The sequence below is a fragment of the Lemur catta genome, chromosome 7, assembly GCF_020740605.2.
Source record: "Lemur catta isolate mLemCat1 chromosome 7, mLemCat1.pri, whole genome shotgun sequence".
In the NCBI taxonomy this organism is placed as follows: Eukaryota; Metazoa; Chordata; class Mammalia; order Primates; family Lemuridae; genus Lemur; species Lemur catta.
In genome coordinates, this window is record NC_059134.1 from 81,087,637 (window position 1) to 81,099,283 (window position 11,647).

Here is an 11,647-nt window from a genome sequence, read left to right on the forward strand (position 1 = left end):
GTGGTCAAATATTAAAGGACCTTGGACAAGTCTCTTAATTCTTACCTTTAGTTTTTGCATCCTGGAAATGGGAATAATTTAAAGAGGAGCTTCATGCAATTGTTGTGATGATGAAGTGAGATGATGTATGGTAGAACTTTGCTTAGCCCAGTGCTTGGTACAGAGGAAGCATTGAATTAACTAAAACAATTATTATTTAAGAGCAGAATATAGGAGTAGTTACACAATTCCAGCCCTCGCTTCCTCAAGCTTTTCACCCTTCCTTCTTTGCTTCTTACTTCTTTCCTTTAGGTAAGAAATAGTTGGTATTGGCAATTTCGTAAGATTTGACTTGGCTTCTTATTTCACCCCCATCTCAAAAGTTTGGGGCAAAGAAATGGCCCCCAGACCCTACTGGGAAATGGACTTCCAGAGATATAAAGGGAAATAAAGGAAAAAAGAAGGAAAGCACGGTACTTTAGGAGTGGGAGAAAAGGATGACTTCTTGTCTTCAGAGACAGAGGGCTTCCGGGTCTGTGTCCCGAGGAGGGATGGGCCGGCGCAGCCCCGGGTGCTGGCGTGTCACAGAGAGGGCCCAGGGGACAGCGCAGGGGCCCAGCCCCAGCAGAAGTGGGGTTCTCTTGGTTGGGCCATCCAACTCGACTCCCCACCACTGAGACCTGGAGGGCAAGAGGAAAGGAAATGAATCTGAGCCACAGCATCAGGGATTTAGGTTAAGTGTTTCATTTTGAACTCTTATGTTCTTGACAGACAGAAACTCCAAAGGGAAAGTAACAGCAGCAGAATCCCTTCATAATAAAACCAAAAATGAAGAGCTCCCGTGAACACCATGCCAAGGCCACCCGAGCAGTTCTGACCATGACTAGATTTACCAAATGAACTCACTCCGCGCGCTGCCCTCCTCCTGGCACCACGGTTCCTGCCCACGTGGCCCAAAGAACCGGATGCTGCTTATCAGATGTGCTGGGCACCATCAAGGGAAACCTCTCAAGGATTTTCTGAAAAACAGAGTTTGGAGAGGCTCGACATACATACAACCAACCAACCCTGAGCTTTTTAAAATCTAGATTTGAGGTACAAAAACATTTTTTTTTTTAATTTTTGTACTAATAAGTATGTGCCAGGTACCATGCTGAGTTGTAATCCTTAAATAGACTCATGGGCAAGGTGCTACGTTCATTCCCATTTTGTAAACAAATGGAAGCTCCCTGAGATAGTTTTGTTTTGTTCACTGTTTTGTCTTTAGTACCTACAAGGGTGGCTGGCACTTAGTAGGTGCTCAGTAAATATTTGTTGAATCAATGAATGAAGTTAAGTAATATATCACACCCAGGTTTATCTATGGATCTATATACCCTATTTTATACAGAAATATGCAGGTCACACCCACGGTGGCCTAACTCCAGAGCCTGAGTTCTCAACCTCTGCCTCCAATTACCTCTTTACCACTGACTACGTGAGTCTAGGAGGGGAGACAAGCCCCGTGGGGGGAGGCACTTAAAGACGGTCTGTCCTCGGAAATAACTGGACCTCGGGTGCTTTCCCTGGGGTCAGTGTTTAGACATCACTGACAATCCACTGCTTTTCTGGTTTAGGAATGTGTTTACACATCAGCTATGAAAGCTGACCACTTCTTTATAATATAATTTCACAGGCTTTCTGTTATACAGAACAAGAAATTATAGCCTGCTTACCAAAAATCTCTAGATAAAGGCAAATGTATTTCCAGCATCGCTTAAGCAATTTAGCAATTGCTTCATGGTTTTGAACGTCTCTTGAAGACAGGTGGCTGAGAAGTTTCCCCTAAGAAATTAGCAAGAGTAGGGCTTAAGAAGTTAGAGGCAATTTCTATATCTTTTAGGCCCTGTATATTCGAAGATGAACAGATTGAGCTTACATTTCTCTGTGTGATGAACATCGAGCACCCTGTGTTAGTTGAAAAGGTTCATTAGCTGGAGAAGAACTTAAAAGGTAGGATGGGCAACTTCGATTTCAATCATTGCCGGATGTGATAGAGTGCTCCGCGAAAGGGTCGGGGCAGGGGTGGGGAGGAACAATATCCCTGGAGCGCTGGGGAGGCTCTCAGAACCCACAGGCAGCCAATGTGTGCGTGGAGGAAGCATGACGTGTGGGATCAGAGGTGCTGACTTTCAGGCCAGCTCTATCACTTGCCAGCTGGGTGACCTTAGGCAAAATCACTCAGTCTCTTTGAGGTCAGTTTGTCATCTATAAAAGTGGCAAGGACGATGGTTAATTTTCAGGCTGTTCTAAAGATCCAAGGGGAGAGCTGAGGTGCCTGGTGACCGCTCTGCACAGGGGTCGGAATGATCGTCATCATCATGATGATCGTTGTTACCAAACAAGGCTTAAGAGGATTCAAAGATGAGTGAGTACTTCCATCCTGGTTTTATAGGACCTGAAATTAATACAGTTTTGAAAGTCTCATTAAGAACGAATATATAAGATTATAAATTGCTACCTTGAAAAGCGCTTCATTGGCTTCACAGTAAATGTTCATCTGCCTCCATGAGAAGGTGTAACAGTGGTCAGGAGCATGGACTCGGGGAGGCACACTACCTGGGATTGAATCCCGGTTTAGCTGTGTGACCTTTGGCAAGTTACTAAACCTCTCTGTGCTTCCGTTTTTCATTTGTAAAAAGAGTTGTTATGAGCATGAAATAATTTGAAATACATAGCAGTACTGGCTGGCATAGTATAAGAAAGGTATGTGTTTATCATCACCCTCGCCCCTTTTTTAAACCTCCTTTTAAGGATCTTTTCATCTGGGAGAATGAAATATAACAAGTGCAAATTTACTTAAGATGGAATGTAGTCAGTTCTGGAAATCAAAAGGAGAAGTCATATCTTCTTGGGGGGAATCAGGAAAGGCTTCATGCAGGATGAGCAAAGAAGTTTATAAAAGGCAGTGCATTCCAGGCAGGAAAAAAAAAAACAGCCAAAGCACAGGCTTGAAGGTGAGACTTGGTTTGGTAAATTTGGGGGCAACAAAAGTCTATATTTATAGACTTAGAGGTGAAGTAGGAGATGAACCCTAGGCAGATGGGGGCCATAGTGTTTGGGGCCTTGGGTGCCCAGATGACGAGTTGGTGGCAACGGGGAGAGGACATTCATTCAGTTTTGCAGCAGGGCAGAGTCAAGATTAGAGCACATGGGCTGGAGGAAAATTAGCCTGGCAGCAGGTGGGCCCAGTGCCACTTATTCATCCCGGCAGGAGGAGACGAAGGTGACTGGAGTCCCTCCATATTAACAACCCAAAAGATTTGGAATATGCTGCCAACGGCATTGGGAAAGGCAGTCATTTCCCTGAAGTCTGAAGGGGGAACAGTCAGTTTGCAGTTTTCCTGTGTTTTTCCTACTCCTGTTGGCAGCTGAGTTGAATTTCCCATTCCGTCCCACCAATACTAAAGGTAGAGAGCATGGAATTGTTACCCATCCCAGTCCACTGCCCTGTACTCCTAGGCTCTGAGCAAAGGGCTGACAAAGGCTTCTCTGGCATGGCCATATCTTTCCTCCCACTGGAAACTTTTCCCATCTCCTCTCATTTGGATTAACATTTTGCAACACTTCTTTTGCTGCCACCTTTTGGAGTATATTTCTTATGAGGAATGAAGTGCTTTTATGGAGCTACCTGGCATGTTAGTTCTCCCCACCCAGGTGGGGCTGCTGCATGCAACCTAAACAACTGTAGGTGCAGCCAGCCACCTGGGCAGGGCCTTATTGCAGCGGACAGCATCTGGGGGCTGCTCCAAGGTGTTTCCACTCCTCTGGGAAAGGTGGTTGTTATGTGCTCCCTTGGGGATTCTGCCTTCCTGGCCTCAGTTGGTCCAGAAGCAGGCATCTGACTTCACCAAGCCAATCAACATCCTTGCCTGGAATATTCGAAACTGAAATTTAGGAGACAATCAGCCCCTCCCGGGTAGTAGGAACAACAGGATTGACTATTGGGAGGACACATCAGCCAGGTTCCCAGCACGTGGAAGAAGTCAGTTGACATAGCAGAGAAGGAGCCTCTGCCCTGAGAAAAAGCAAAGTCCTGGTTGAATTTGAGTCCCTTTTCCAGTTTTCCCTGAGGATCAACTCCACCCTGGTTCTGTTCTAGATTAAGTGTGATGCCCTTTCAGAAAGTTCCTTCTTCTTCTCCTAAATTATTTCAAGTTGATTTTCTGTCCCTTTTGATCAAAGGGTCCTCATTCACATACCCGTGCTCCTCACTCAAAGCTTACCCAATTCAACCTGTTTGCCTTCTCGTCAGTGTTCGCAGGGTTGAGCAGATAACCTCATTACTGCCAACACAGAGAATAATCTATTAACCCTTAATAATCACAGTGAGCACTTCCATACTGCTTTCCAAATTTCAAAATGATTTCTCAATCAATATTTCACTAGATCCACATAAACGTGCAGAAAGCAGGGCTGATATAATCTTCCTCATTTTACAGAATGGAAAAGTTAGGTCCAGATAAATTAATCATCTTGTCCAAGTTCCCCTGTTATTTTCTGCCAGAGCCTGAATTTCAACCCGTATCTTTTCCTTCCAAACCCTATGTATGTTCCCCAAACCTCCTTGATTTAGGAAGTAAACCCAAAGCTTAGACTTTTAGATATTGGTGAAAGCCAGTGAGGAAGATGGTGTGATAAAGGGGACCTTCGTAGGATCCTCAGAACTTATTAAGCATCTGTCTACTCTGCCTACCAGAAAGGGCTTAGTCCTGTGTTTATGTTCAATGGGACCAAGAGAAAGAAATAACACAGGGCCAGGACTAGGATGAGGCAAGTGAGGTGCCACAAGTGAACAATCCAAGGAGTCACTTACTCTCAGAGTCAGGCAAGAGCCTGCCATGGTTCTGTAACATTGGTAAGGTCATAGCTGCAAAATTCAGACTCCAGGGGTATGTGAGATACCTCCTGATATAACACAGCTCTTCCAGGCTAAGTGAGTGGTATGAAGAATGCTGGGTGGATGAATCAGATGACCAGAAACAGGAGTTGGTGGTCAACTCTATCATGCCTGGCGTCTAGCCATCATTGCCCTCACACCTTTGCTCAGTGCCTGTGTGTGTAATTGATTCACTTGACTAGCCATACTCTCAAAAAACATATTTTTTCACTCACTGTGGCATGCAAATGTCCTTAAAAGTAGACTCTTCGGTGAAAGAATATTATAACCATATCCTTTCAGATACCTAGTAAAAGCCAAACAAATACTAAGAAATCAATGTTTTTAACCCTAAAGTATATCCTAGAGATAATCTATTTCAAGTTGGATTTCTGTCACTTTGGACCAAAGGGCCCCAATTACTATACCCATGCTCCCAGGCTGCTGTCATCAATCAAAACTTACTTGTCCTGTTTTCCTTCCTTTCAGTGTCCTAAAGGTTTATCAGATCAGAACAGTGGAGCTGACAGAACTTGAGTGACTTTCTCAAGGTCACGCAGCTGGTTAATGAAAAAGCCTGGATTGGAATCCAGGTCTACTGAGGCATAGCGCTCACTCCACTGTACTATGGGTTAGTGGGTCACACTGTACTACTGAGGCTTGGACAGAGTTACTGTCCAAGCTTTGAGGAATTTTTAATACTGATCATTTCATGTATGTACAGTACTTTGACCTTTAGTGAGTGCTTTGCATTATTTATTTCCAACTCTCAAAAATTCTGTGAGGAAATTGTACTTATGATGAAGCTATGAGGCACAGAAGGTCATGTGACTTATCTGAGGACACATACTGAGGTGATGACATAGCTGTTGTTTTCCTTCATCATTGTTCATGTTTTTTCCTACCAAGCTGAGTGACAAACCAAAGATACCTAGAATTATTTATTTGTTTCCTATCCATTCTCTCCTACCGAGTATTCATTATCTATTGCCATATAGCAATTTAGCAGCTTCAAACAATAGTTTCTGTGGGTCAGGAATCCAGGTGCCACTTAGCTGGGGGCCTCTGGCTTAAGGTCTCTGGGGAGATAACAGTCAGCTGTCAGTGGGGGCTCTGGCCTCATCTGAAGGCTCAATGGAGAGATGATTCACTTCCAAACTGTTGGTGCAATTCAGGGCCTCGTGGGTTATTGGACCAAGGCTTCAGTTCTTCGCTGGCCACTGGCAGGAGATCTTCCTGTTCCCACATGGCCGCTCCATAGGGAGCTCAGAACATGGCGGCTGGCTTCCCTCAGAGTGAGCGTGTGAGGAGGCAAAACAGGGAAGTCCAAGGCAGAATCCACAGTACTTTGTGTAACCTAATCCTGGAAGTGACATGCCGCTACTTTTGCCGTGTTCTATTCATTAGTCACAAGTCAAAAGGTCTAGCCCACAACCAAAGAGGAGGGATTATTCATACAAAAGGGTGTGAGTATCGGGCGACGGAAATCTCTGGGGCCATTTTAGAGGCTGCCTAACACGTGGTCCAAATTAAAATTACACCTTCAAGATGCCTAAGGTAATACAGAGTTAAGTTTATGATCCTTCAGTTTTTGAGGAACAACATTTTTTTACTGTAAGCAAAAAGGATAATTCATCCAAAAATCATAGCTGGCAGCTTGTTTGATATTCTGAAGGCCTTGTGCAAAGTGGACACATATCCCAAAGGGATAGATCTGTGATTCTGCCATCCATCTCTCCCTCTCCTCAGAGCATGCTAATTTCATAGTTTGAGGGTTTTTTTCTATCTGAACTGCAAGTCTTGCCTTCCAGACAGCACCAGTGAATGACACTGCCTGCATGTCAGAAATTGCTACTGACATTTCAATTTTGCCTAATTTTTTTTTCTTTCTTTGATAGTATTATGGAGAAAATTTACATTTGAATAAAAAGCAAATAGTGCATGTCAGAGTAAGCATCAGGGAATGTCAAATTGTTTTTTTCCAATTACAACTCTATTTCAAATAGGGTAATGCAATTAAAGGATAATTACTAGAAGCACAAAGCCAAGGTTACGATCAGAAATGGTTACCCTTTCACTTTAAGTCCTGTCTTGCTAAATAAAATATTCCTGAGGGGCAAGTTACTGTTTGAAAATAGAATACACTCATCCAGGAACAACCAAACACTTGGCAGTGTTGACCAAAACATGTATTTGTGCATAAATACAAGTGTTTTAAAAGAGATGAAAGGACGCTAAAGGTAAGCTGCATTTTCCTTGGCTTTATCACTCCAGTTAATAATGTGATAAATTAGCTGTAGGATGCAATATTAATTAACAGTGTATTAGTTGCATTTTATTGCCAATAACATAATAAGCTCTGAAATAGTAGTCAGACTAAACTGCTGACATGGGCTTTTCTGCAAACTGAGCTGTAGTTTGATTTCTCATTTGTCCAAGTGAAGCATCAGCAACTGAGTAAAACCAATTACCTCAAACCCCACCAAGCCCTCGGCAGCAACTTAGTGCATCTGAGCTTTGCCCAAATGTTATTACTTTCAAATTAGAGCCTGGTCTGAGATGGGCCATCGAAGGATTTCTACCGCTGAAAATAATTCAATATGGCAGTCCAGTTGTGCAACACTTTGCAGGGCCAAAAAGAAAGAATGCAAAGACTCCTTCCAACTTTGAGATATCCTGAATCCATGGCTGTCCACTTCTGGAGGGCAGGCCTGGAGGAACAGAAGTCAGATATGAAAAGGGAGGCATTTTCCTGAGTCCCTCAAGTAAAAATCTTACGGGAAAATATTCAGGTTGTAGCATTCATTTTTTGAGATGAAGTCCTGGGTTTGGGGTGAGGAACGCTTTAGGAAAAAGGACACAAGGTCAAGGATGGAAAAGAACAAAGGGACTCACCTAATGGGAGTTATCTCACCTTTGTATGTAATGAGGAGCTCTATAGCATAAGACTTCACTGAGTAAAGAGAGAAGCCGTTGTTGAGTGAATGCATGGTCAGAGTAATTAAAACAAGCAGGGCGCATGTGTTATACGTACCTGGAGAAATACTTGTTCACATGATATATTTATTCATTTGTCTCCCCCCACAGCCCTTCACTTTCTAGCTTCTCTCTCTCTCTCTCATACACACAAACACATAGAGAGTTGTTTTCTATTCTCTTATCCTTCAGAGCACTTATCACCATCCAAAATTACATTTCAAATAGTGTATCCATTAATTTACTTGTTTGTTACCTGTATCCCCCCCAAATTGTACTCTCTGTGAGGTCAGACACTATGTCTACTGGTGCACGCAGAGCAGTGCCTACCATGTAACAGGCATAAAATTAGTTGAATGAAAGAATGAACCCATTCACCAAACTTAGCTTACCAAATGCTGGATGTCTAAGTGCAAAGTATTCAAGGATGATGATAATCATAACTACCATTCACCAGGGGATGATCCTTCAATGAGCTAAAAGCTTTATGTACATTTTATTTAAATCTCTCAACAACCCTGTGAAGCATGTGTTTCTATTTCCATTTTTTTTTCCAAACTAGGACAGAAAGTCTCAGAGAGACTAACTTAAGGCTGAAAAGCTAGAAAGAGGTAAAACCATAAATTAAACGGGGTTTGTCTGACTGTGACTCCAGGCATGATCATATTCAAAGATGAATAAGATACAAACATCCTCCCTGAGAACCTCAAGGTCTCATGCTTTGGGTTTGAAGCATCATTGTCTCAGACGGTCCTCTTTGTCTCCCGTGGCTGGAGGAAGACTCTGGCAATGAATCCTGGAGAACTGGAATTGGGACCTCTGCCATCCTAAGAACTTCAGGAATGCCCTTCCTCATGGCAGGCGCTGGTACTCCATGCTGCTTTGCCTTCGGGTGGGGTCAGATCCTGCTGTGGAGGTTTGCCAGGGCCGTGTAAATTCCCACATCCCAGTTCCGGGTCCGTATGCGAGCCCAGCAGCTGCCAGGCATCCTATTTACTTTTAATAAATCTAAAAAATGAACAATAAATAAGTGATGAATCTTCTGCCTCAGAGAATCCAGCGAGGGCAGGACCTAGCCAGGTGCATGGGAAGCCGAACTCTTTTCCAGTGTTCACAAGCGAATTTTAAAGAGCTAACTAACACCAAACTCCAGAGTCAGTTCAGACCACAAAGTTTCTATGTATTTTACAGGTCATAAAATTATTCCTCCTTCTGGTCTTCTGGAATAAAAGAATGCTCCTCAGCCTATTCATTCCATGAATTAAAAAAAAAAAAAAAAAAAAAAACGATTAAAAAAGGTCTCCTCGGTTATAATGCCATTCATGTCCTTTGACCAGAAAGAGTTAGAGAAAAACTTCAGGATTGATCTGAGGGACACAGAGCCCAGGTTCCATTAAAGTGTATTAATGCCAAGGTCTGTGCAATTAGCGAAAAGTCAATTCCCATTACTAGTTAACACTATTGAATATCTGCTTTCTTTAATAAAAAGCCATGTCCAGTACAAAGAGAATAAATCAATAGGTTGGCTGCATTTAGATCTATTCTGCCTTCTTCTAAAATGCACAGAGAAACTCCCTGTCAGAGCTCCGCTGTCTGTCTGCCAAGCTAAGCCGGGGAGCTGGCAGCTGGCCCTGCCTTCTTTGCCTGGAATCTTTCATTAGCACTCTCTCGCCTTAGCTCTCATTTCTCTCGTCAGGAAAGTCGAGTTTTACGCCATGCCTAAAAATCCTCCATTTGAGTTTAATCTCGATCGGCCTCTGATTTGGACTTTTTCGGAAATCAAGCTGCAAAGCCACTGTGGCCATACTTCCAAACCCCAGCGTTGGCCAAGGAGCAGCCCTCCCCCCGGCCAGAGACTGTGGGGTACACAAAACCTCTTTCAAGGGGCCAAAGAATCCCTACAGCCTGAAAGACTTTGCCTCTCCAGATATCCCCTTTGCATTCTTTTACAGAGGGTTACCCTGCTTAGTGCCCATTCTGAAGGCAGTTAGAATGTCCCCGATCCTCAATTGTGAAGAGCAAAAGAAGGACATACCTGTCCCATGAAGTCTGCAAGCCCTTCTCATTCCCAGGACCACATGCAGAAGGCTGCATTCGCCTCCTTTCCGTGGAGGCTGACTTTCTGTAGCTAAACTGCTCTGTTCACCTTCTTCGGTGTGGTTACTGTGCTCATTATAATGCTTGGTTTATTTTAAAAATTAAAAGGATATTTTGAACTCCACTGTATATGTAAGTTACTCTTAAGCTGGAAAATTGCATTTTCATTAAAGTGAATTGATCTGCCTTAAATCATTTCATTTTATTTACCAGAATACCCAGTCTTTGATTGAAAAAGGAGATTGATATAATTTTGTTTTACTTCAAGTTTACTGTGAAGAATGATTTGATATATGTTTTTATCCTTTGGTCCTTATTTTTATCTGTTGGTCCTCCCCAGATTGTGTTTTGGTGGGGAGGGCAGGCTTGATATACACTGGTTTGGATCATGGTTTCAGTGGAAGAAAGTTTTGAATTTCATTCTTTTCAGGATTCAGCACATTGGACTGAATTGTTTGGGTTTTTCAATTCGCTCAAGTCTAATATTTTTGCACTCAGGCAGGTAGATAGAGCTGATGAAACAAGAGCTGCTGAGACCATATCTGTTTATTACTGTTGCCAGAATCCTTTCACACCACTTTACATGACCCCATTTCTGGTCCTGAAGGCTGGTCTGACATTAGAGATAAGCATGAACCAGGCCCTCCACTGTGAAACCAACAAATGATCCCCGGTCCTTTCATGGATGTTTCCTGAAAGCCGTTGGAGTCATCCAGTGTGATCAGAGAACTCAGAGACGGAACCTTCTGCGCCACTTTGTGGAGCGGCTTGTGGGGTGACAATAGCAGGCCAACAGTGGAAATGTATGCTACCCTAACACAAGGCTGGGACTTGTTCAATTGTGAGGTCGTGTCTATGGCTACACAACAGCCAGGTTTTCCTCACATTCAATGCTTATATATTTTGAATAAGGTAGGCTCATTAGGTGACAAAGAAAGACTTAAAAGTCAACAGACAGGCTGTCGAAGAATGTTGCAATGGCTCAGATGATTCTGCCAAACGGTCATTCGCTGACGAACAGGTGACAGCATGAGGGGACCACAGATCTTTGTCATCCCAGCTGATGAAGCCTCCCCACTTGGCCAGAAGCAGTGATTGCATCCCCATGTTGGGATGGAGCTCAGAAAGCAAAGGGCTGGCATTGTCAAGCAGTTAATCCAAGGTGAAGTACAGTAAGGAACATTGGGAAATGAATAAGTGCAGTCCCAAGCAATCTGCCTGCGTGACATGTACACAGGAAAACTGCCTTTGAAGAGGTTGGCAGTTGTCTTTGGTCCTTTATCAAATCCTGCTGTGATAACTCTGAAATGAGTAACAGGAGGCAGAATTGGATTAAAATTTTACTTTTACAAAATATAAAGAGATGTTTTAAAACCTTGAAATTCACAGAATCACTTAAAGTGCTGCAAACCTTCTGAAACACCAAACAGCCAATCCCTCTTGCCTTTAACACTGAAACTGGGCTCAGAGATTTTCCCCACTCTGAAGGAGCTCCAGCGAAACAACTTTTGCAAGAGAGTCAGGTTGCCAAGCCAGAGCTGGCAGAAAAGTTGCTCCATCAAATGAGAACAGAATGGAATGCACTCTTACCTTTGAGTTCAAGTGCATGTTGAGATTTTTATCTGAAATTAATTCCTATTAATATCAACTTGGACTGAAGGAGAAAAACATTCAAAC